This window comes from Stegodyphus dumicola, chromosome 2 (assembly GCF_044657685.1).
Source record: "Stegodyphus dumicola isolate Sdum_Otavi_A_Nest chromosome 2, ASM4465768v1".
Lineage (NCBI taxonomy): Eukaryota > Metazoa > Arthropoda > Arachnida > Araneae > Eresidae > Stegodyphus > Stegodyphus dumicola.
This window is the reverse complement of record NC_140769.1, coordinates 249,494,318-249,521,130: the sequence shown is the minus strand read 5'-3', so window position 1 is coordinate 249,521,130 and position 26,813 is coordinate 249,494,318. Positions and strand designations below refer to the sequence as shown.

Genomic DNA, 26,813 nt, shown 5'->3' with positions numbered 1-26,813 from the left:
CAATTGTTAATGCGCCAAGCAATGGGTGATTCTGCACTTTCTCCCTGTCATGCACCTACCACACATTTTGGCATATGTACGCCATCTATAAACTATTTTTTTAACTAGAATTTACAATTAACAGCCCTGCCCAAATCCATGACATGCACAACAGAAATTTTAAAGCCTTCCTTCAAATTCTTGCCATAATTATTAATTTCACTGTAATGTTAATTAATCTATAGCATATGTATTTGCATGCTGCGAGTTCGAGACCACTATTATAGAGGACAGAGGCACATTACGATTACCAATTTTTTCTTTCCAGAACACAGAATTTTTGATTGCTCAGTTTTGTTCTCTGCTCCTCTCAGTTCTGACTTGGAAAAGTTCGACTATATTTTCTAACTGCCAAGAAGAGTGAAACAGGATAGCCATCAGTATAAATTGCTTTTCCTCTAATATTTAATACACACAAATCATAATGTTTTGGGTGTAGTAAACGAATTAATATTTTTACTACAAAGAATTTGAAACATTCAGAACTTTTCAACAATACAGTCTCAATATTTTTTTTTCTGGTCTCTAGCTTTGTGACCAAAAAGGGATTGGGATTATTCAATTATGGCAAAGCATACGAGGGCTATCTGCCTAAAGGGAGGGATGCCTTCGTGGAGGACTTTCTAAGGGAAACTGGCTCGTATATACGTTACACATGGGGAAAACCACGAAAACGGCCATGCAGCCAGCCCGTTCGTGGGATTCGAACCTTGGAACGAACTACCAGTGTTCAGTGTCTTTACTGCTCGGCCGCTGGTGGGCTGTGACCGAAAAGAATCTACGATAAATAATTTTTACTCAAACAATGATTACGATAAATGCATATTACTTTGACATCTTTTTTTGTCATACTGTACAGTATAATGCTGCAGAACAACTTACTCAGTTATGAAAATTTCAATATAGTTTCAGTCATTATTTTCCTTTGAAACAAATCTTATACTGCAAGCACAATATTAATAACATTTGTATCTTAAATTTTTGTAAAATTCAGTTTAAAAATTTTTAGATATTAATAGAGCTTTTGGACACACTGTCCTTTTTTAATAAACATAAAAAAAAAATCATGCCATAAATGCTAATCTCTCATTCAATGATAAGAATAGAAAGTTTTACAAAAATTTCAAGGAGCTCATAACTATTCAGTCTTTTTTATTAACAGTAAAAATTAAACTAGAGTTAGATGAAAATGTTTCATATATACCAATTCATTAATTAAAAGTTCCTTCAATCCTCAAATTTGTAATAGCCTTACTACTTAAATAACTTGAAAAAATTTATATTCTATATAATAAACTTCTCACTTATTTTTATTAAGCAATATTATTTTTTCAGTAGTCTCTCACAAGTAATTTAACTAAGTTCTGCCATCAAACAACACTAGTTATCTCTCATGATTAATATAACTGAATATTTACACATAATACTGAGGCATATGTATTAAAATTGAATGCAATTAACAAAATTCTTAATGGTAAATGAGTAAACAGAATTAAGTAAAATGAATTAATTTTATAATCAGAAATCGGGAAAATTCATTACATAAAAATCACGAGACTGATAAGTCAGGTGAGCATCATCATTTTCCTTTTTAAAAGGAAGTTAAAAAGCAGGAGAAAAACAAGGTAAAAAAGAATTTTTTTTTTTTGTGCGATACAGCAGCAATAAAACCTTATTTCTAAAACTAAGGAATATTCTTTACCTTACTCGCCTAAACGATTACTACCTGAACAAAGTTTCTACACGCATACATTTCACATCAAGAATTCAGATGTTATGCTGATCTAACACTGATATTTTTCCTCCTTCTGGATCAAGATTTACCTTCGCTTCATTCACATACCGATTTCGGTGACGAGATGTAGCCTAATCATAACTGTGTGAAGAATTTTATAATAATTCTTTAAAAATTCTAATAATTATACAATAAACACTTTAAAATTGAAAAAAAAAAATAATATTCATGTAGCAGTAAATAATTGAAAATTTCCTAAAAAAGTTTGTATGGTTTGAAAGGTGCCATATAGTAGGGAAATTTCGAAAACGCTAAATTTTAAACGGCACGTATCACTTTGCACTATATGGAAATAGTAAAAATTCTAACAGAAATTTAAGTAAAAATCTTCGAAAACAGTCATTCTTCAATACGCTTCAGATTTTTTTAATAACATAAGTCAGTTCTTTTCTTTTCTCACTATTGATACCGGCCCTTGTTTGCTTTATTAATTAATATATACTCCGATATCTGAGTTAAAATTTAATTTTGTTTATATAAATTTTATTACTTGATTATCACGTAACAGAATACCTTAAACTAACTCACAAAACAAGCAAAAATAAAAAAAGAAACTTCAGCCAGTTTCAGAATCCGAAGAAACTGGCTGCTAGTGTAGCGTCTTTCAATATATGCATAAGAAATGTTGTTCAAGAACTTGTTCAAGTATGAACAATTAAAAATGAAACTGGAACAAAAAGTTCAAAACAAGGAAAACAGTTATGTCTTATTTCAGCGAAAATGACAATACCCGCCTTTTAGATAAACGAGTATTATTCCCCTTCCTTTTCTTTAATTTTTGAAGCAAAACGTTTGGGTTCACTTTTCTTTTTTAAATCAACTGTATATAGAGTAATGAATTACTACATAATACGGTCTTTAGTAATTTGCAGAGCAAATTTTAAAAAAATTTGGTTGTCCTTAAAGAGTTCTATTTTTTTTTAAATTGAGAATTTTTTTTTTTCTTTGGGGGAAGGGAAATTGTTAAAATGCGTCGAAATATAATTCTTTTCTTTAATATCCTACAAATTATACTGTAATTGCAAAGAATGTTTGTGTAAAAAAATTTTTGCTTAATGATTTACAGAAAAGCTCCCCACCCTCTGTTCAACTGCCTCTTTAATTTTACGCATTTTGACCTCGTTTCAAATTTCTACTTCTTTCAATAATAATCATTTCAAATTTCATTGCATTCTGCTCACAGCATTTTTGTTCTTAGTTTTCCTTTCTTCTGGATCTTAACTCAAATTTCTAATCAGTATAATTGTAATTTGTTTTTAAATAATGACCTGTAGATAGAATTATTTTTAATATTGATACGTCCCCGACTCGAGTTCTTTGCCCTCACTTATGCGAATCCGTGGCGCTGGGGCACTAATTTTGTAGATTTGATCTCGCTAAATCTCGAATTTTATTCGCCATATTGATGATTTGGAAGGGCAAGCTGACGTAGTCCTCTCATTAACAGGCATGAATACATCATACAAATTAGTTAAATTAGTTTTTTATAGTTGAATTTTTATTGTATTTGTGTATAAATCGTCCAAATTAATTACAGATCTGTACTTATCGGTAAGTGTAATTTGTATTTGAAATTATTTAAAAATGTAAAATTTTTATGTGTCACTGTGGTATGTATGCATAATAGGCGTAATCATGTAAGCAAAATTAAAGGGAAGTGTTGTTATTTTGTCAAGTGTACGTTTATAATGAAACTTTTAATGTTATTTGTCTGAAACTTGCTTAAAGTTGCTTGTTGAATGCCAAATAGGGTATTGACATAGTAAATCTGACAATGAAATTCTTGGTCGCGGATTAACATTTGCCAGCGTCGCATTTTTTAAGTCCAATTTTTTTTTTTCTCTCCTGAAAAATTATTTCTTTATATGCGTAAATGTTTTGTAACCGATTGTTTCATCATATCGTGTGATTTTAGTAACGATCTTGTTATTATTTATTATTATAAATAAATTGATCGGAATTTAATGATATGGAAATTATTATATGATTATTGTGCCAGCTCACCCATAAATATGGACTCTTCTATTTCAATCGATCGATAAAAAAGTATTGGAATGAAATGTGCGCATGCTAATTTTTCATTTCATTTGAATGTGTTGTATGTATAGGTAAATGAATATTAAAGCAAAATTTATATGTAATTTTTTTTTTCATATAGTGGCCTGTGTATCGTAAATTTGAATTAATAACGTTCATGTGCTGTTGTTGTTTACCTAATTATGTAGTAAATATTTAAAATAGTTTATATTTTTAAAATTTAATTATTGATTAAATTTTTTTGAAATTATCAATGCAAATTTAAGGGTTCAGCATACTAGTTTTTTGATTTTGACCAGTCACTTCTAGTTTTGATGATTTCATATTTAATTTTTTTATTATGAGGTAGGTGGGGGGGGGGAATTAGAACTTTTAAATAACTAAAAGTTATTTTTAAATTAAATTTTATTCTAGTATTTTTGTTTAAAATCCATCTTGTGTGTAATGGTGTTTAGTATTTGGCTACAAGAAGGGAAAAAAAAAGGAGGGGGGCAGGAATTTTGAATAATTTTTTTAAAATTATTAAAATAAGGTCTTTCTGACAATGTACATTTAGTAATGTTACTGTATACAATTAGCTGAAATCTAGGGAAAAAAAGTTTTAAAATATTTTTTAAAACTGAAGTAAAATTTAAGTAGCTAATTGGTAATGCAAAGTGTGTAAGTTTTATGTATCTTGAAACACGATGATGTCGCATGAAACATAAAATCCATTTTTCATAAAAAATTTTTAATTTTTGTTTTTTGTAACTTTTCTCAAATATTTTGTAGTTATCATTTGCACTATTTTGATCGAGTTTCATTTTTGAAATTGCTGTTGATTTAAATTTTACTTATTAATTATTTTTAATGATATAATTTTCTTTTTAATATTTCAATTCCATCAATTTTTTGCAATGATTGTTTTTGCTTTTGTACTCATTCTGTTTGGTTCTACTCTTCTATGCTCGAATATGATTGCTTTTAATTTTGATACAATTTTAAATTGTTATCATAAAAGTTACTACATCTTGCAGTGTGTTATTTGGCTTTGAGGTTATTTGAACTGATTATTTCCGATTATTATTTTTATTTATAAACGAACATAACATATATATATCTTATATACCAAGATTAGCTTACTTATTATGGCAAAGTAATTGGGGCAATCTGCCAAATGATTACACTTTTTTAGTATAATTTTTTTTACTAAACTGTTTCATATTCATGTTACACATACGGGAAACTAAAAAAACTGTATGAACCCATCCAGTGACTGGAACCGAACCATGGATAAATTAATTATAAGTCCTTTGATGGGCCATATACATGTGTGAAAATTCTGCAGGTGCATATAAATATATTATGTATAGCATTAGCTCACAACAGCAGAAATCAATCAAAACTGGATCATATTTCTAACCAGCATCACTATATATAATCTCTCATTACTATCCCACCAATAGCTGAGTGGTTAAGGCCATTGAGTATTTTTTGTTCAAACTGCTTGGGGTTCAAGCCCAGATAAACGGGCTGGAGCATGGTTGGTTTTCATGTTTTTTTCCATGTGGAACATAAATATGAGCTAGTTTCCTTTATAAAGTCCTCCACAAAGGCATCCATCCTCTTAGACAGGTAGCTTTAGTTATTTTGCTATATTCAAATATTCCAGATGTGTAGTAGTGTTTTTAGTGCTCAGGGACTACTGAAGAATTTCCAACCCTTTCTGCGTGCCAAGAATGGAAAACATTTCATTTTAAAATTTTGTAACATCCTTGGATTGTGCGCTCCCTAGATGCTGCGCCGGGTACAGATGAACCCTTTTGCCCCACCATAGCTATGCCGCTGAAATATCCTAACCTAACCTTTCTCTTTCTTCTACACTCTAGCTTACTGCTAGTTAAGTGCGCTGAACACTGATAGTTTGATTCAGATTCAAGTGTTAGGGAACAGGCTGGCTGTATGCATGTTTTTTGTGGTTTTGCTATGTGCAACTTAATTACAATACTACATGACTATGTTACAAAAGCCACTATGAAGTCGCCCTGACCTCAGGCAGATTCCTCACATGCCTTGCTATATTCATTAGCCTAAACTAACTTTAAAAACAACTGCTCTCTGCAATGAGTGTAATTAGGGGTAAATTTTCAGTTTATGGTAATTTTGTAAAAATTCAGCCAATCCATCTTTTTGCATGTATATTTTTTGACAACTTTTTCCTGTTTTGATTATAAAACGAATTATGTTTCCGCTGAAATTTTTCCACTTTGTTTCTGTTTCATCTGAATGGAAGAGCTTTGTCTCTGAAATAGAGATGAAAAATATGTGCTAAAATGTTTTAAAATGCCTGTTAGGTGAACTAGCAGTTGCTGAAATAATTCAACAAATACTTGCCCCCCCCCTCGTTTTCCTTTTTCCTGTTTTAATTCTCAGTCAAGCTGTGTCTCTGAGTGAATTTTTCCACATTGTTTCTGTGTGTTTCAGCTGAACAGGATTGGCTTTATCTTTAAAATAAGCTTGAAAAATTCATCTAAAAATGTGTGCATGTGTCTTATCTGAAATAGCAGAACAAATAGGTACAGAAAAATGTTTTCTCCAAAATAAATTTATATACATGATGTTAAAATAGCTTAAGCATAAATTTGAAAAAGTTTGAAAAAAAAAAATGAAATCAGAGGAGAAACATGTATGAAAAAACCTAATAACTGAAATACATATATATATATACAGGGTGTTTCATAGATCATGGAACAAACTTGGAGGGGTGGTGGAGCATACTATAACATGCGTTTTTTGTATAGGAAAAGTGATGGGTTGCTGCAGGAATGCAGAAAAAACAACATGAGAAGAAAAATGTGTTTATGTACAAAATCAGTGCAAAGTGCTTCTTTGCAGCAATACATTATTCACAATAAATGTTCAAAAAAGGGAACAGTAATAGGAACTACAGCTGTGATTGGCTGGCAATGCAGTGGTAGCGGGCAGTAGTGAGCTGGAAAAACCACGATCAGATGCATCAGAGGATCATTCGCAACTCTGATGTCAAGCGTGATTGGTGAGTTTACGCACAGGGAAAAAGCTGACATGCATCTCATGCATGGTGCTGTTAATGGGAACGGCAGAGCAGCACTACGGTTGTACCAGGAATGGTTTCCGAACAGGCGTATGCCGAAGCTCGCAATGTTCAAGAGGTTGCATCTGTCTCTGTTTGAAAACGGGTCATTTGAAGCCACCTCTGACACTAGGAGTGGAAGAAGTGCACGACAACTTCACATTGAAGAATCCATCTTGAACATTGTGTATGAATCACATCAGACAAGTACAAGAGCTATTGCACACCGTCTGCAGCCGAGTCATTCCACTGTTTGTAGAGTATTGCATGAAAATGGTTTGCACCCATACCCGCTTTTCCATGAATGGGTGGGCGGGTATTGTTAACGACTACCTCATAGGCCCATACCTCTTACTTGCACATACAAATGCTTATGTTATCATATTTTTCTGCAAGAGGTGCTACCGGAGTTGCTGCAATATGTTCCGGCTGTCGTTCGTGATTGCATGTGGTTCCAGCATGATGGTGCACCAACAGATAACCGCGTGCGGGTCCGCAATTATTTGGATGGGACATTTCCAGGTTGATGGATTGGCCGTGGTGGACCTGTTCAATGGCCACCCCGTTCGCCAGATTTATCCAGCATGGATTTTTTTTATGGGGCCATCTGAAGAGCATCATTTACGAGACTCCCGTTGACTCACTGGAGGACCTCGTTGCACGACTATCCATTGTGACTACAAGCATGCGCGAAATGCTTGTCATTTTTCAAAATGCTTGTCAATCCCTTCTGCGACGTTACCAAGCGTGTATTACTGCTGGTGGTCGCAATTTTGAACACTTATTGTGAATACTGTATTGCTACAAAGAAGAACTTTGCGTTGATTTTGTACACAAACACATTTTCCTCACATGTTTTTTTTTTTTTTTTTTTTTTTTGGCATTCCTGCCTTAACCCGTACTTTAGACCCTACATTCCTATAAAAAAATGCATGTTTTAGTATGCTCCACCACACCTCCAAGTTTGTCCCATGATCTATGAAACACCCTGTATGTGTGTGTGTGAGCTGAAATAATGTTGCTCATTGCAGATAAGTTGATATTAAAAGATACCAAACTACTTTTGAATCATGGACGAGAAAACTGCTGTGTAGTTACATGGAAATTGTGTAGTGTGTGATCAGATGGAGTTTTGGAAGAAGCATGACCAACTTAGTAGTTAAACATAATTTGTTTATAGATTACGAATTTATTAGCACATTATCTTTTTAACTTGTAAAATACTAGGGGTACTATATGACTTCCACAATTTTAGATATGCAAGTACATTTTAAATAACAGAGAATAGGCAGCAGAGGCTAAGCAACATGCCTTCAGCAAAAAGGCAAAGTAGTGAAAGAGAATGCATATTTGGTTGCAATACAGTCAAAAGTCGTTAATTCGGACACCCATAATCCGGACCTCAAAGCTAAAAACTTTCTGCGCATGCGCCGCGTTGGCACATGCGCACAGGCGTTTTACGCGTGCGCGTAAGACCTTGATTACTGCGCATGTGCGTGTGCGCAAGTGCAGAATACGTTTTCGCCTGCGCGTTTAATGTATAACGGACGGTGTAAGCTAAAATTATCTAATTATCTATTTCAGTTAATGTTAATGATTGCGTTGTTCCTTAATCTTCGAATTAGATTGCGCTTATTATTTTTTGCAGACTGTAAGAGCAATTTTATAAAAGTAAACTTGAACTTTCGATTATGTCAAATAGAATTTCCGATGCTGGAACTTCCAAAGGGTCTACAAAACGAAAGTATGTTTCGATGTCCAACAAACAAAAAGTGGAATTGCTGCAAAAAATGGATAAAACATGAAGAATGTGACAGAGAGGTTAGTGAAAACGAAAAAATTTCGATTGACAAGTTAGTCGGTATTCTCGGCACAGCAATTAACGGGACTTGAACAGCGGAACTTTGTAACTGAACAAGAAATTATGTCTTTTTATAGAATTAAAGAGAAAGTATTATCACATAAAATGAAGCAACTTAAACAACTTACATTGAAAGAAATGTTTAATAAAGTAAATAAATATTAAGCTTTTTTTTTTTTTTTTTTTTTTTTTTTTTTTTTTTTTTTTGTAAATTTTGATACCCTTTAGATCATAATTGTTCTTTATTTGATAAATTACGGTTTCATATTTTTAATTTTAGAATTTCTGCATGCCATCTTACGAAATTTAAACTGATGATCTATAATCCGGAAAAATTGATAATCCGGAATCGCCAAAGTCCCGATGAGTCCGGATTAACGACTTTTGACTGTATTTTTATAAGCATGGAAAGTGTTTTAGTTCTGGCTAGCTGTTGGGCAAAAGTTTGCAGGGAAAGTGCAGACAATTTGAAGGGGGGGGATTAAATTAAAAATTAGTAATTTAATTTAAAGGTCTGTTGTCAATTTGTTCTAATTATGTTTTAATTTGGTAATAAATTTTTCTTCATGTGTTTATATCTTGCATATATATATTTATTATATGCCGATTTATGTTTATTTATTGAACATGTATATGATTTCAAGGATGAAATATATTTGTACATTGCGCAAAAAAAAAAGGGGAGACAGTTCTCTAACTCCCGTTCTACTGGGCAGATTGACAAAATTCAACTTCCGTTTTTCATGTCTCGAAACTGCGACTTAGGATATGTATTAAATTTATATATAACATTGTTCTAATATCGGTATTTTAACACAAAATGGGACTTTTTCTGAAATAATTTGCCAAGTTTTTCCATATTTTGATTCTACGACTCAAATTATGCCAGACTACAAATTATTGTAAAAATCGCACAAGTAGTTTTTAAAAAATTAGCTCTCAAAATTTTAGCTCCTCAATGTTAATTGAGTTTGGTATATATTTATTAATCTCTCTTTTTTATGAAATTTAAATAAATAATTAAATAATTTTTTTAAATTTTCAAAAAATTTTTGAATTATAATCGATAAAATTTTTACCATCATCTTAAAGTAGACGTATTTCTAAGCATACTTGCAAAAAATTACAATTTTGTATTCAGTATATGTAAATTTATATATTGGCACATTTTGTTGAAAGCAATAAAACATACAATAATACACTGTGCAAATAAGACACTTTGCTAAAATTATTTGGAACTAGAAACGACGTGACATTTTTCGGCTCATACACAGTGTAAAAAGATAGGAAAGAGGTGCCATTTTTCCCCACTCCGCCTTAATAGAATGAAAAGGAAAATTGGTTGCTACATATTAAGAAGTTCGCCAAGAGAATTATTCTTGGCGCAAACTAAAAAAAATTGGGCCAAGATAAATTATTGAATTTCTCCGTAAATTTCGCATCAAATTTTACAAAATTTAATATCTTGGCATAATTGGAGTCGCAGAATCGAAATATGGAAAAAAATTGGTATGTTATTTCAGAAAAAAGTCCGATTTTGGGTCAAAATACTTATGTTAGAACAATGATATACAGTCAAAAGTCGTTAATTCAGACACCCATAATCCGGAATGATCTATAATCCAGACCTCAAAGCTACAAAATTTCTGCGCATGCGTTGCGTTGATGCAAGCACTTTACGGCTGCGAATATGCGTGTGTGCATGTGCATAATACGTTTGCGCATGCGCGTTTAATGTATAATGGACGGTATAAGCTAAGCTAAAATTATCTAATTCAGATAATGTTGCAGATTGCATTGTCCCTTAATCTTCGATTTGGATCCGGCTTATTATTTTTTGCAGACTGTTAGAGCAATTTTATAAAAGTAAGCTTGAACTTTCGATGATGTCAAATAGAATTTCCGATATATATTTACTAATATGTAAAGGATCTACAAAGCGAAAGTATGTTTCGAAGTCCATTAAACAAAAAGTGGAATTGCTGGAAAAAATGGATAAAGGCATATCTTTCATTTCTCTAACCATTCTGAAATCTGTTTATCAATTTCACGCTGCTCTGCGTTGGGGGAGGGGGATGCCGCGGCGCGCTATGAATTGGAAGTTGATCTGTCAGCACTATCCTTATCTTCAGGGCAGATGTTTTTATTTTATTTGGCTTATAATTCCTTACTAAATGTAGTATTTCATCTCGATGTACTCCATCTTTGATATGATTTAAATCAAATTCCTCGTCATTATAATTCGCTTCCGATAGTGAAGAACGTGACACAGAGGTTATTGAAAACGAAAAAATTTCGATTGACAAATTAGTCGGTATTCTCGACACAGCAATTATAGGACTTGAACAGCGGAACTTTGTAACTGCAGGAGAAATTATGTCTGTTTATAGAATTAAAGAGAAAGTATTATCACATAAAACAAAGCAACTTACATTGAAAGAAATGTTTAATAAAGTAAACAAATAAATATTAAGCTTTTTTTTTTTTTTGTAAATTTTGATACCCTTTAGATCATAATTGTTCTTTATTTCACAAATTATGGTTTCATATTTTTAATTTTATAATTTCTGCATGCCATCTTACCAGATTTAAACTGATGATCTATAATCCGGAAAAATCGATAATCCGGAATCGCTGAAGTCCCGACGAGTCCGGATAACAACTTTTGACTCTATATCCTAAATCGTGCTATCAAGATATGAAAAACACAATTTGAATTTTGTCAATCGGTACAGTAAAACAGAAGATATAGAACTGTCTCTCCTTTTTTTTTTCCTGCTGCGCGCAGTGTACATATAATACATAATGTATAATTAAGTAAAGTTTAAAAGAAAGTAGGAAGTACTGTAAAGCATAAAACACAACAAAATAACACTTACATAAATATAGTAAATGTGGCTGAAAATAGTTACTTTTACTTAAAACATAGAACTTATTTGGCATAGGTTATTGTATCTTATATTATTGTTAGTCATTTCCAGATTCCCAGTTAGCAATCTTTATCACCATAAAAACTGTTGGCAAATCACCTGTTACCATATTCTCTAGATCAGGCAAGTGAAAATATTCCTATTTTAATTTTCATTTCTTCATGAATCAAACATTGTGCCATTCCTGTACTTAGCTTTCTTGGTTGGTGCACCAAAGTCGCCATCTCTCTATATGTTGCATTGATGAGGGAAGCGAAGTAATGGTCACCCTGATGATAGCCTGCACACCTTATGAGCTGATATTGGGCGTGCTGCAAATATACCCGTTTCCTGACTAATGGTATGCGATGCAGTTGTACAGTTTTGCAGGGCTGACCTCACGATATGTCTATCTTCTCTGGTGTTAATCATGGGAGTGTGTTGAGATCCTGCATGCCATTCAGTATGACCCTCGGCCATCCATTGGTTCCGTATTCGCATGATCGTGGTTAGATGTCGACCAGTGCGACTGGTGATATCACTGAATGATAATCTACACTACAGGCAACGACCTCTTATTCGAGTCATAACACAATATTCTGAGTAAATTCCAACCTTACAAAGCAAATTCCGAATGAGAAATCCACTACACAACTTTTCTTTTATACAGTGCTTCAGATGTCGTTTCTTCCTCATATGTCATCTAAATGCACCGAAATACTAATTATTTGCATATCCCAACTTCTTCCTTTCGTGTTGATGTTTGTCAGATCATTCCTTCCTTCCTGGTGTTGCAATTTTAATGACCAGTAGTGTATATTAACATATAAGTATTCCATATATATTTTATATACCCTGTGTTTACAAAAGCGCACATATATATGCAGTTCTATGTATGATGAGTTCATGATAAGCATTGTAAGGTTTCTACTTTTTAAAATTGTATGGCTCTGAAAAGCATTGTTTATTTATATGTCTGAAATATAATGAAAATGTATGTGAAATCCGAAACCTAAAGTTGTTTTGCATAAGCACATTGTACACATATTACACTTCCAAGAACTTTTAGTACATTTCATGGAGTTTCTCTCTTTTCTAATTCTTTACGAATGTTAATTTTATCATTTGTGATTATGAAACGTGCTAGTCGAAGATGTGGCTGAGGTTTGCTTTTGAAATGAATTTCGCGATTACTTTCTTCTGTCAGTTCTAATTTGAAGCAATGTAGATGTTTTGATTGCTTTGGAAGTAGGTAATTGGTGATCACGTAATAAAGATGTTACTTTCGCTGTGTTTCAAAATAACCAAAATGCAGCACAGAGTTTGAGTTTGAGATCGGGACTTTGGCTTTTCTGGTTTTGGGAATTTTACAGATTTTAGGTCATCAGTTTAAATTTATTGAGATGACATGTAGAAATTTTTAAAAATAAAAAATCTGAAATACTTGTTTATGAAATAATGAAGCATTTTATACCTTTAAAGAAGAAAAAATTGACAGGAAAAAAAAAAAAAAAAAGACTCATTATTTATTTATTTATTTTATTAAACATTTCATTAAGTTGTTTTAAGTTACTTCAGTTTTTATGCTAATACTTTCTGTTTAATTTCATAAATATACATAATTTCTTGTTCAGTCATAAAGTCATCTAATTAACATGTTGAGAATTCCTACTAGATTATCAAAATTTTTTCATTTTCAGCAACCTCTTTTGTTTCCTTCACTAACAGTAATGATATTTTTTATATTTATTTTAAACTATTCTGCTGATTTCGATGCCCATTAATTGAATTATAATTGAGATACTGTCATCGAATGGAGTACTTCTATTATTTCCTGTTTATTTATTACTACTTCTCGGCATTTTTTCACAAATTCCATTAATTTGAAAATTTTGCTTTTTGTTTTCAATATCTAAAAATCTTTAAATTTGCAGGTGTCGTTATACAGTTTAGCAGTATCCTTTTTATGCTGTTGCTGATGTATCATAATATCAGTAACTAAAGCCATGTTGTTCTGCTATTTTTTTTTTCCTCCTATCATCACATGCTGAGCAATTTCTAATTTAAATGTTTTGATTAAGAGAAATATTATTGATTTTATAATACAGTCAAAAGTCGTTAATTCGGACACCCATAATCTGGAATGATCTATAATCCGGACCTCAAAGCTAAAAACTTTCTGCACATGCGCACAGGAGTTTTACGCGTGCGCGTAAGACCTTGACTACTGCGCATATGCGTGTGCGCAAGTGAAGAATACGTTTTCGCCTCCGCGTTTAATGTATAACGGACGGTGTAAGCTAAAATGATCTAATTATCTATTTCAGTTAATGTTAATGATTGCGTTGTTCCTTAATCTTCGAATTGGATCCCGCTTATTATTTTTAGCAGACTGTAAGAGCAATTTTATAAAAGTAAACTTGAACTTTCGAACTTATGTCAAATAGAATTTCCGATGCTGGAACTTCCAAAGGATCTACAAAACGAAAGTATGTTTTGATGTCCAACAAACAAAAAGTGGAATTGCTGCAAAAAATGGATAAAGGCATGAAGAATGTGACAGAGAGGTTAGTGAAAACGAAAAAATTTCGATTGACAAGTTAGTCGGTATTCTCGGCACAGCAATTAACAGGACTTGAACAGCGGAACTTTGTAACTGAACAAGAAATTATGTCTGTTTATAGAATTAAAGAGAAAGTATTATCAGATAAAATGAAGCAACTTAAACAACTTACATTGAAAGAAATGTTTAATAAAGTAAACAAATAAATATTAAGCTTTTTTTTTTGTAAATTTTGATACACTTTAGATCATAATTGTTTTTTATTTCATAAATTACGGTTTCATATTTTTAATTTTAGAATTTCTGCATGCCATCTTACGAGATTTAAACTGATGATCTATAATCCGGAAAAATCGATAATCCGGAATCGCCGAAGTCCCGACAAGTCCGGATTAACGACTTTTGACTGTATTTGTCATATTATGTGTACATTTTGGGATCAGTTTGTTTAACAGCATGTTTCGAAATGCAAACACCATCTTTATTTATGTTAACTTCACCTTGTTTAAGAATGTCCATGCCGATTATAGTGTCAAATGGCATTTACTGTGTCTAGTCAAATGTCACTTGTAAAATTACCTTTTGGTTTAATTTTGCCTGAATTCTAGGTAATGCAGCTTTAAAAATTTAAGAAAAATTACTTAGGAAAGTAATTAAATTTTAATTGTGTACTTTGAATGTTGTAGTGCTAATGAAAGAGAGAAGTAAATTTGTTTTCATACTATAATCTCATGAAAAGTCTCAAATCAAGTACTGTAGTAAAATAATCTTATTTGAACAATGTAATAGTTTAAGAGGGGCAGACTGCATTTTTTTCACAAGGCATAGGTATTAATCAGATGTTTGTAATAGTAGGTAAACTTTCAAAATGGGGCTTAAAATCTTTTAATATAAAATTTTTAAAAGGCTAGGAAGAAAGGGATGTAGTAGTGCCCATTTCTATCTTCTATGTGACTCTTTCATAATTGAGATGGAGATAGATAGCCATTGCATGCTTTATGTAAATGAAATAATCCAATCCTATCTCATAACTTATGAAATGAATCTGATAAGTATGATTTAAAAAAATTTGCACCATTTTCTATCCAAGTGAACAAAGTATGTCGTAAATAAGGTAAATTTAGCATTTGGAATTTTTTGACAAACGGTTTTCAAGCCAAAGGCTGGGACACATATGTCACATATGTAGCATTCGACTTACTATAAGCACACTATTAATCTGGAAAACTTTATTGTATGAAATAGATTTTGCATCGTATGGTACAAGTTAAAGCAGAGTTTCTTAAACTGTGGGTCGGGGGTCGCCAAAAATTTTAGCAGTTTTGATATTTCTTTAACTTATTATAATAATTTTACAATTACCGAATATTTTTACATAACGTATCTGAAAATAGATAAAGATAATACAATACAGACGAAGAAAAAAAATTAAAATGTTTCAACGCATTCTTTTTATAATATAAATATTCATTTTGCTTGCCTTGAATGTGACACTGTCATTTTGTCTCTTGCTTATTTAAAATTTTCACATTGTTCTATGTCTTAAAATTAGAAATTAAAGACTTTAAACTGCAATAGTATATTACAGTACAAGTGAAAAAATTGACAATTTTACTCGCGCGTGTGTCGGATTTGTGCAATGCTTTATGAGGTCCCAAAAATTTTCATAAATATTTTGGGGTCACAACTCAGTGATAAAAAGGAGTCATGACTGAAAAAAGGCTAAAAAGCCCTGGGTTAAAGCATTCTTTGCATAACCCAGCATTACAAACATTTGAAAACTCATATTTTTTGTTTTCTCTATGTTCATTTTCACTGAGGAGTGAGAATAAAATCAGTTTTTTACTTGGCATTGGCATTTATAGGCATATTCGTATTATAATGTACTTAATAAACATAGGTTTCAGAATATATTTGATAAAGTTTAAAAAGATACAATTTTTAGTCAGCATTCAGTTTGTAGAAATACTTGAGCAACCAAGATTACTGATATAAAGATAAATCAGTATGCAGCATGTAAAATATAATGATATGTAAGCCTTCCTAAGCAGAGAAAATATATTTTAGAAAAAGAGACTTTTTTAAGGGAAATTAGCTTGTGCCTTAAATCTTATATTCATTTAAATATCAGAAATGGACTCATTTATTTGGGTAAAGTAAAACCAAATCATATGTGCAAGAAGCATCATTTAATTTTTTTGGAAATTGAGAATGTTCTTTTTCTTTAAATAACAATATTGATCCATTATTTTTATTATGATGGTGGAATTGGTATTTAAATAATCACTATCATTCTCCATAAGCATTCGGTTCCAAGCTCTGTTAACCGAGGTGAAAAATACTCAGTTTCAGATTCTTTGCATGAGGAAGTTTATGCATTAGACCTGCTTCATATCCCTTGAGGGAATAACATTTCTTGATAAGCATATTTTCAGCAAAAGAAGCTGCTGCTCTAATTTTGTTAAATCTAGTTCAATGTCCTTTTCAATTTTTATGATAAATATGCATCAAGAAAAAAAATTTCATTATAAAATAATGTAATGGGAGTTCTGCTAGGAGGTTCCTTCTGAACTATCTCAATCTTTAAATTAAATAATTTTATAAGGGTAGGGTAAAGTTAAAAAAAAAAAAAAAAAAAAAAAAAATATTTTTAAACATATGTTTAAAAAGCAATATAATAATTGTTTTAGATGCATGTAATTATATTGCAGATTCTTAGGCTAATTTGCTGCTGTTTCTAGGCTGATTTAGTTATATTTTTTGTGATTGCTGAAATGATTTTTGGTTGAATATTTTACACTACCCGAGTTCTTATAATCACTTTGATAACCACCTTTTAAACCCTTCTTTCTTTCCCTCCTAAATACAAAGGAGCTCTCTTTTAAAGACTGCTAACCTCCTTTTAAATCCTTCTTTCTTCTCCTTCTAAGTGCAAAGCAGTTCTACTAATTTTAACTGAAATTGTATGATTTCATTCAGTTGTTTTTAATTCCAACAGTTTGCAGATGTAATTTTTATATGCATTATATATTCTTATATAATGCATATAAAAATTACATCTGCATTATATATTCTTATATAATGTATTCTTATATAATATACTCTTGTATTTTTTGTGCATTTGATTTTGCTTAGAAAAAAGCAAAGAAATGTGTTTTTCATTGAACTTTATTTTTAGTCCAAAAAGGCTTTGTCCCCGAAGGACTATTGTTTTCGTTTTGCGATTTTGTGTCAGTTTACTACAAACAGCGAATCACTTCTCGTACTGTTGCCACAAAGTATTATCGCCCTGTGTTATATTTAAAGAAATTAAACAATCAAAATCTACATAAATGTATGTATATTTCTCGCATTGTGATGAAACAACGGTATATAGAGCCATCGAGTTTTGAATGATGTAATCCTCTTACAAATATGGGCATGTGGAAGACTAAATTTGAAATTTGTTTTATTATAGATTTCCTAATTTGTAAAAGTTTTAACAAACTCGAGGATTTCGAAGTGAGCAATGGCAACGTTGTACAGAAAAAAACATTTTTATCCCCATTGCACGAGTCTCTGTATATGAAATTCTAAAGATATGCTCATTTTAAAACTTTTTGCAATATTGCTGTTGAACTGAATTTTATGGTTTAAATGCAAAGAACGTGATAATTAATAAATAAATGTAACACATAAAATGTTAAAAAAACACCCCTTTGGACGTAATTTAAAATCAAACCAGATTTTTTTTTTTTTTTTTTAATCTGCTTTTTAGTCCACCCAGTTTTGTTGTATAGTAGCTAAATTCCTGAAAATTTCTATGTGAGATATATGGAATATGAAGGAGCGAACATTAAGTAAACTATCCTTCGTAACAGAAAAATGTCATTTTATTTATTTATTTTCATTACTTCTATTAAGACGAATATTATGTTTATTGTTTTTCCCCTATTATGTGGTGAGTTTCTTTTTCCAAGTTCATTTCTGTCATAAATTCTGAATCTAATACTTTTTCTTGCAAAATATCCCAAATATGTTAATCAAAATTGGGGTCTGGAGTTGCTGAATATGTACTGGAATTAGTAATTATATAGTGTACAAGTTTTGTTTAACTTCGATAGTTTTAAGGTGGCAAATAATATTTTTGACAGTTCTTATCTCTGCATTGAGTGAAACTCCTTGTATATTTTATTGTTTTGCAGAATTTCAGAATTATGTTATGAACAATATATTTTTTATTACATTTCATTAGCTATTTTTCTCAAATTCCCAGAAGTTTCCTCAAACTTAAAATCTACCATTTTCAAGTTTAAAATTCTTCTCCCAGGTGTTTTAAAAGAAATTTCTGCTAGAGTTAGTTAGTTTTTTTTCATAACATCTGCACTGTAGTGAGGCAATACTTTTTATTTATCTCAGTTTTGTATTTATATAAAGACAAGATATGTAAAATATCTCGTACATTTATTAGTTTTACGCAATCTTATTTCATCTTATTCATCTTGATCTAAAGAAGAATTAACATGGTATTCAAACACAAAACACTATAAAAGATATTTAACTTTGGAATACCAACTGAAACTTTTATTTCTGAGTGCTTGAAAATTTCCTGTGACCGAGTACTCTTTTTTTTTTTTTTTTTTTTTGAGTTACTTTGCATGCTGTTAGATTTAATTCATTAACTTTTTCTAACCGTCTTCATTTTGAAAGAAGTAAGTTTTGTAAAATATTTTCATAAATATACCTGGTACTTTATTTTCCTGTCAGCTATGAGATGATGAAGTCTAACCAAATTTGCTGTAATCATTCCATGGAAATTCGAAAGACAGATTGTTCTTTATTTAATCAGCAGATATGAATTATGGATAAAGTGTATAAAAACTTAAATAAATATGAGATCAGAATTGGTTAAGCATTTCTGTCAAAAAGTTAGGAGCAACAGATCCTCTTTATTTAATTAGATAATCAATGGATAAAGTATCTGATATCATGTTTGTTCGTTATTAGTGGTAAATTGTACTGTTGGTGACAGATTTTATTTCTACAAATGGTTGATGAAAAAAGATAATAGTACTTTTATTAAGACTATTATCTGTATTAATACTAGTAAAATAATTAATTCTTATTAATTTTTGATTTGTTTATCACCTCATTAAACCTACTACCTTGGATAGCCATACTATCTGCACCTTAATCTGATATTATCGTACACAGCGTAAATTTGTTTCTGATTGTTGTAATGTATTAATATTTTTAAATAATCTAAGTTCTTCTAAAGATTAGAAGAAAAGTTTTGTGTATCATAATGTGCTTTTGTATAAAAAAATTGTGATTGATAAATAAATAAGTGTGTATCTGTTTACAGGAGGGAAGTGAAAATCTGTAATGCTGTCATATATACTAAAGTAAGGTTACTGCGAGTGAGTTTATAGAAATTCAGTTGATCTAATTTTTTTTTTTTTTTTTTTAAGTTAACAGTTTTGTTAACTTCCAAAATATGGCAATACATGGCACTGTCAGAGTTTATATTGCTGTTGTGGAAATATGCAAATTATTAAGGTGTGACATGCGTACCACAGACATAGCTGTGATAAAAATGCAGAGTATTAGCAGGACACATACTGCTTTGCTTGAGTGCTTCATTGACTCTGACAAAGAAGGATCGTGCTCTGCTTGTGAAGCTTTTCTGTTTTGTCATTAGTCCATTCTTCTTTGAGGAGATTACACACCTGCAGGTTCCGTTACCTGCACTGTTACTGGCAAGCGGTATGAAGCACTTTTGCTTAGCCATGTCCTTCTGGCATTTAAACGTCAGTATGTAGATCGCACAAAATGGCACTCCTCCACACATTGTGTGAAACACAATTGTGTGAACTTGTGTGAAAACTTGTGTGAAACAGCCGCTGATGGCTAGTTAAGCTACCATTTTCCAACAGCACAGCCTCCATGTTCCCCAACAACAATCCCGTCTGATTTTTAACTTTGGGGATACTTGAAAAATGTTGTTTACAGTGGCCAGATAGCGTATCCAGCCCAGCCAACTTGGAGGCAAGCATCACGTTCCACATTCATAGTATCAACACAGATACCCTCTGATCAGTTGTGGAGCATGCTGTTTTGCACTTCCAAATAGTAGCTTAACAAGGCTTAATCAAATAACTTATGCGTTAATCATCCATAAGGTGTTTCATTTGTGAAGCTCCTTTTTTCCTCTTGTCACTATCACTGTTTCTGCTGTAAACACGCATTCTTGTCTTTTTGCTAATAAATTTGTCTTAAAGCCTTGAAGTCTTTCATTTCCTTTCGGCTAACAGCATTCCTGTATTTAACAAATCCATTTAGGACTTACTTGTGATAGTGCCATCTTTCGGCATATTTTGGAACTATTTTTTTTCCTTCACCAAACAAAATTCATTGCCTCACAATTGTTTTGGTAAAATATCAAATCATTCTGACAGGTAGTTTTAAAGTTTGTAACTGTAAAACTACTACCTGTCAGAGCATTTTGAAATTGCAACTTTAATCATAATCACTCTGTATATTGCAGTTGAACAATCGTTCATAGATTCATACTAATATAGTTTGTACTTCGAGAATTTTAGTATGCAAATGTGCTACTTAAAATAAATGGCCTGGAGTGGCATTTTATTATAAATTATTTGAATTTTCTTCTTGAGTAGATATATTTCTTAAGAATTAAATTCAAATGGAGATAATTTAGAAAGCATTTGGATCAGTATTCCTAACACCCCTTTTAAATCTCTTTTAACCAATAAGTTGTGGAACAATTTTGACATTGCTTATTTTTGCAATAATTTCCGTCTCCTTCACATCCATAAAATAAATTTAAGAAATTTTTTTAAATAAAAGTATATGTATATGGTAGTATTATATGTAATGAATGATTATGTGTGCTGCTTCTTCATTTTTTTAGAATATTTTTTTCCCTGATTTTTTATTCATTTTCCTATTTTGTTAGCCCGATTGTCTTTTCGATGAAGGGGTTCTTTTTATATCAGTGATATGAACTCTAAATTATTAATAATAGAGGAAACAGGGGAAGGTCAGATAACTAAAGGGGGTGAGTATTTCCTTTTCTTTTTTCTCTTTTTATATCTTCCTTTAAAGGGGGCAAAAAAAAAAATCTTTCTACAGATTTCTGCAGTACAAGAAGCCCAAATGAGCTGTGGAATGTACATGCAGATTTAACGAACTCGTCTTGCTGTTTTCGGAATTAAGGTTTATGCTGTTTTGGGAATCTTCCTTTTTGAAAATTTTAAAAAATCTCATCTGTACACCACATGACTTCCTTGTACGGAATATTAAATTATACGCATTTTTTCTTGCATTTCATTTAAACTTATTGGATTGAGTTAAATCTACTTCACCGACAGCGCATAAACCACAATAGAATAAATGCATTCTTTAAAATTCACTCTAGTATTTGTTTACCATAGCGACACTCTGGCGCTAGATTCACTTAACAGTATTATATTTCGTTCATATTATAACTCATAATGCACAAAATTTATATCATTTAAAGAATAGAATTATCTAATCGTTGCCACATGTTCTATTCAAATACTATAAAGCTAGAATGATGTATAAAAGAAATTAAGCAAACAAAACAAAGAAGAAACAATTTTCACAGACGATTGAGTATTTCTCATTCAATTAATTCAGTTCTCACTTCGCGAGAAGGCAAAAATACATAAAAACTTCAAATATCTATATAAAAATTACGAAGTAAATCTTAAACACTTATTTCCTCGAAAAAATTCCAGAAAGAATTAAGCATGATTTAATTGGCGATAATAAATGAAGGCGTTATCTTTGTTGTTGCGAAGCTAAGTTTCTCTAGATTGGCAACAAATCCGCTAGTCTCATGTTTCAAATGTGAACATCAATGGCCGCCATCAGAAAAAAGGCTTAGCGGCACTTAAACAACTTATCAAAATTGTTGATAATTCTAAAAACATTGCACACAGATTTACTAAAGGCATAAAAACCTTAACCGGAAGATAAAAACAACACAATTAAATAATTTTTAAAGCAAAAAATGTACAATTTACAAACATATAAGAGTAAAGGAACTGAGATCACTGAGCGGGGTAACAAAGTGGATGTATATATAAATATATTTATATACGTTTGGTGCGGCCGATTGCAACCAAAATACGAGGTGCACAGCTACATGTTATAGCAGTCCTATATACAAAATTGCAACATTCTGAGACTACTCGTTTTTGAGTTATGCGAGATACGCACGTACGTACATACGTTCGTACAGAGGCCACGAAAAATTCTCTTCAGAATTAATTTTAAAGCAGTTTTATAATTTTTTTGGAGGAAATGAGTCTTTTATTCTGTCGTTACGTACCGATATCATGCAAAAACATCATTAAATTGCATTCGATAACGATCAAAATTGATATTTTCGTTGAAATATGCTGCCTGAAACTTTTCACGATTACAATACTTCCTTTTTACTTCGTACAAGGAAGCAAAAAGGAAAAGAAAAGTGTCTGTGGACACCACATAACTTTTTTATACGGTCTTATTGAATTGTACACATTTTTTGCTGCACTTCATTTAAACTTATTTCCTTGAATTATTTTAACTGAATTAATAATCCTTTAAGGCAAATTGAAAATGACATCAAAAATTGTAAATTGTTTTAATTAAATATCCTGTTCAATTTTTGTCGTATGAGAGTCAAACTTCTAATTTTATTTTTTCGTAATGAGTATAAAACTTTCCCGAATATAAGTATATGAACTGAAAGACTGCATTAAAAGTTAGATTTTAGTATTTTTTGAAAATTAATTTTTTTTTTTTTTTTAATTTTGACATTGCCCAAACATGAATATTTTTGTCTTTTAAAACACTTCTGTAATTGGAAGTATATGACTTTGACCAGCCATTACAAAAATAAAGGCAGGGTAAGGGTTTGGGTTTATATGTGTTTAGTTGTGCCGATTGCAATAAAAAAAAAGGAGGTGCACAATAGTAGTACCGTATACAAAACTTCAATGTTCTACAACTACTTTTTGAATTGTGCAAAATACGTACTTCTGTAATTGGAAGTATCTGACTGTGGCCCACCATTTACAAAAATAAAGGCAGGGTAAGAGTTTAGGTTTATATATGTGTGTGTGTTTAATAGTGCCGATTGCAACAAAAAAAGGGGAGGTGCACAGCAGTAGTCCCATTTACAAAATTTCAATGTTTTTCAGCTAATCTTTTTTGAGTTATGCAATGTACTTAGACACACGCATACAGTTTTCAGAAAAAAAGTCCATTTTACAATATGTTTTGGAAAAAAAAGTTCTTTATTCTGTCTGTACATACCTCCCCCCCCCACACACACACAAAAAAAATCATCCAAATGTATTTGAGAATGGTCAGAATTGATATGTCTGTTGAATTATAATACCTGAAATTTTTCGTGATTATAATAATTTGTACAAAGAAATAAGAATTGGCAGCTGTAATAGTGTTTTGTCAAACAAATTACTTTATTTAAAATTTAATTTTAATTTCGTTGCCAGTAAGAACAGTAACTTTAATTTTGTTACCAATCATGATCTACCTTACAGCTCCTAGCAATGCTTTTATGGACATGAAAGTTCTTGCTATGAATATAAATATAATCATATATCATTTGTAAAAATTCAGTCTAGCAGTTGCTTTATGTGTAAGAAACTTAAGAATAAGGAAAATTCGAAGTATTTTCTATTGGCATGCTAAGAATGCTTTCTGTTTTAGTACTGATATTTTAAATGAGTACAAACTTTTGTAAACAGTGTTGCAAAATTTCATGTAAATAATATAGATTTAATTAAATTTATTGTATAATTTCTGCCTTTGTGTGTACTCTTTCCCTAAATATTATATTCAGAAAATCTGAATCTAAAATATTTTTATAGTTTAAAAAGCTTATTTTATTTTTTTAAGTTCTGATGGTCATTTTTGAGAAAGTAAAGAAGTGTGGACTTTATTATTCATATCCATAATGAATCAAGTTAGTCATACTTCTTTTAAAGAAATATTTCCCCCTTTGCAATTAATTTTAATTGTTCTAGTTTTAAACAGTCTTTGAATTTTTGTCATGATACTGCAAGTATTAAAATACCATTTATAATGTTGCTGAAAATAAAATTTATATTGAGTATCATAACCGTAATTGTTTCACAATTTTTTTTATTATGTATGGTTTTTTTGCATTTAAAAAAACGTTTTAATTATTATTATTATTTTTTTTACATAATGAATGATTTCTGTTTAATTTGAACTTATAATAAGTAAATATCCAATTTGTATGGAGGAGAAATATATATATATATATAGCAATGCCTCATTTTCATTAGTTTGGTTTGAAAGGTTCAAAACAAACAAAGTTTCAGTTCACCAAAATAACTTATACAAAATTAGGTATAGAAAATTATTTTTAATGCATAGATGATTTCCCCCTTCATACAGTCATGTCTCTTTTTGTCAGTTTTAGTTATATGATACGGTACTTAATGAAACATTTGGTAACATAAATGAGCAGCAAAACAAAGATGACTGTGTTGAGGTGCCTGCATGAAAATTAACAACTGAACAACTATTAAAAATTATTGAAGTAGTTTAAATAGTGTCCCAGGAACTGTACAAAATGTTAGTTCTTAAGTCACGTTAAAAAAGAAAATTTATTTCTGTGATGCTGAAAATGCATGTTAAGTTTTTCAGAATGCCTTAGCTTTTTAAATTAGGGAAGTTGTGTCCCCCTACATATGCATTTTGATTATATGAAAAGTAGAATATACACTTTGTAACAAAAATTTTTTTTTCATGTACTGAGGAAAAATTGTTGGATTCTGTGGAAACTGGTCAGAGATATCAAAGGAGAAAATGAGGAAAGCATGAGAACAGCTCGGAAATTGGTAACATCAATTATTGCAGCCAGAATTGTGCAAAACCATTGCAGATTAACGTGGCTTTAGGGCCACCTCAGTCAGTGATACATGTGGAAATACAATCTAGCATGATATGTAGAGATGTCTGATGCTCTTCTGAAGGTTGTTCTGCCAGATTTGGTGTAATTTGATGTAAGACATATTTTTAAAACAGCTCTCAGCAGCTGACCATGTCCCAGACATAAGAGTGTTTGGTCACTTGGGATTGCCACTTGGTTGAGAAAGTCTGTAACAGTGGGCATTATCATATTGAAAATGTTAGCACTCCTGTGGTTAGCTGACAGCATAAAGCACAGAATAATGCAGTATTCCTTCGAATTTTATCGACCTCTATTGATATACTTCTCGTTCCTAATGTTTTCCATAAAGGTTGATGTTAGTGAGCACTGAGTCATAAAGAATTGATTCAGTTCAGTGAACTAATGGTTCTGATCCAATCCCATAAAAGACTAATTTTGTCTGTCTCTGGTAAATACATTAATTGAAAAAATTTTGTTATCCTTGATGTTTCTTGTTTAAATTGTTTAACAGTAATGTAAATTTATATTACTATATTTACTATTACTGGCTTTTTTTCCCCCTTTCTAACTCATTTTATCATTTGAAAACTGGGAGGGGAAAAATATGCAGTGTGTACTATTTCTGAAGAAATAGTTTATAACTGATTAGGCATGCATAAAGACACACTAATATGTGTGTATTTGCAAAGACATCAATTTTGATAATATTCTTTACATTGTTACCATAAAACAGAAGTTTCTAAATCACACTGATCATCAAAGTTAAAAGATAATGAGAAAAAATATGCTCACAAAGTTAATGTTGCAACCATTGCCCAATACTGTAGTTATTTATGTTAATTAAATACAATTAAACACAAAATTGTACTTTAGTGCATAGCACAGGGAATATGTAAATTACGGTGACTGACAATGTGGTGTGTTAGCATGTTGGAATTCTGATGTGTAGTGTTGTTTAAAGTGAATGTGGTTTCTGAGAGCGATAAGTATTCTATAGTTAAGGCTGAAAGGCATCATTTAAGTGAAGGCCAAAAGTGGCAAATAATTGGTCACAGTCTGCCTGTCTGTAAGGTCTAATTCACCTATATTGGATTTCCGTATGTCCTGCTCCCTGAGAAAGAAATCACGCTTGTTGGCACCAATCTACAGCTATAACTAACAAAGAACTTCTGCTTATAACACTTTACCGATTGAAAGCTGCCTGTGCTTGCTATTTCCGTCAATTTATGTTTTGTAGAACAAAAATAGAGAAAGTAAAAAGATCATCAGTCCTTTGGAAAAAAGGAAGAAAAAAATAATATTTAAACAAAGTAGAAAAGAAGATGGTTATATAATATATAAAGATATATTTCTTTTAATTTGCCTCGGACTAGATAGAACCTTTAGGGGGTGCTGATGGCCCGGAATTTTTGCTAATGGCTGATAATGCTCTGTCTCATCAAGCATGTGTGGCATCAGAATACTTGCAAACAGTGGATATTACTCAAATAGATCAGGCACTTTACTCACCCAGTTTTAGCCCGATTGAGCATGTGTGGGATACCCTAGAGTGCTGAAT

At 31.3% G+C, this 26,813-nt stretch overlaps 2 protein-coding genes across 6 annotated transcripts in view; one reads left to right on the top strand and one right to left on the bottom strand.

The window, feature by feature from the left end:
* LOC118193502 (poly(rC)-binding protein 3-like) overlaps nucleotides 1–1,886 on the bottom strand; it is a 135,056-nt gene extending 133,170 nt beyond the window's left edge. Inside the window, exon 1 of one of the 2 annotated variants that reach the window (XM_085812004.1) lies at nucleotides 1,742–1,886. The gene's annotated coding sequence lies outside the window, so the exon portion shown is untranslated. The remainder of the gene's footprint in view (nucleotides 1–1,741) is intronic. The other variant, XM_085812005.1, reaches the window with a different exon arrangement.
* Nucleotides 1,887–3,177: 1,291 nt separating this feature from the next.
* The window catches only part of LOC118188619 (uncharacterized), a 45,087-nt gene continuing 21,451 nt past the window's right edge, over nucleotides 3,178–26,813 (top strand). The window contains exons 1-2 of one of the 4 annotated variants that reach the window (XM_035359109.2): nucleotides 3,178–3,385; nucleotides 19,640–19,679. The gene's annotated coding sequence lies outside the window, so the exon portion shown is untranslated. Of the gene's footprint in view, nucleotides 3,386–19,639; nucleotides 19,695–21,273; nucleotides 21,356–26,813 lie in introns of those variants that run through there. The other 3 variants (XM_035359110.2, XM_035359111.2, XM_085812003.1) reach the window with 3 other exon arrangements.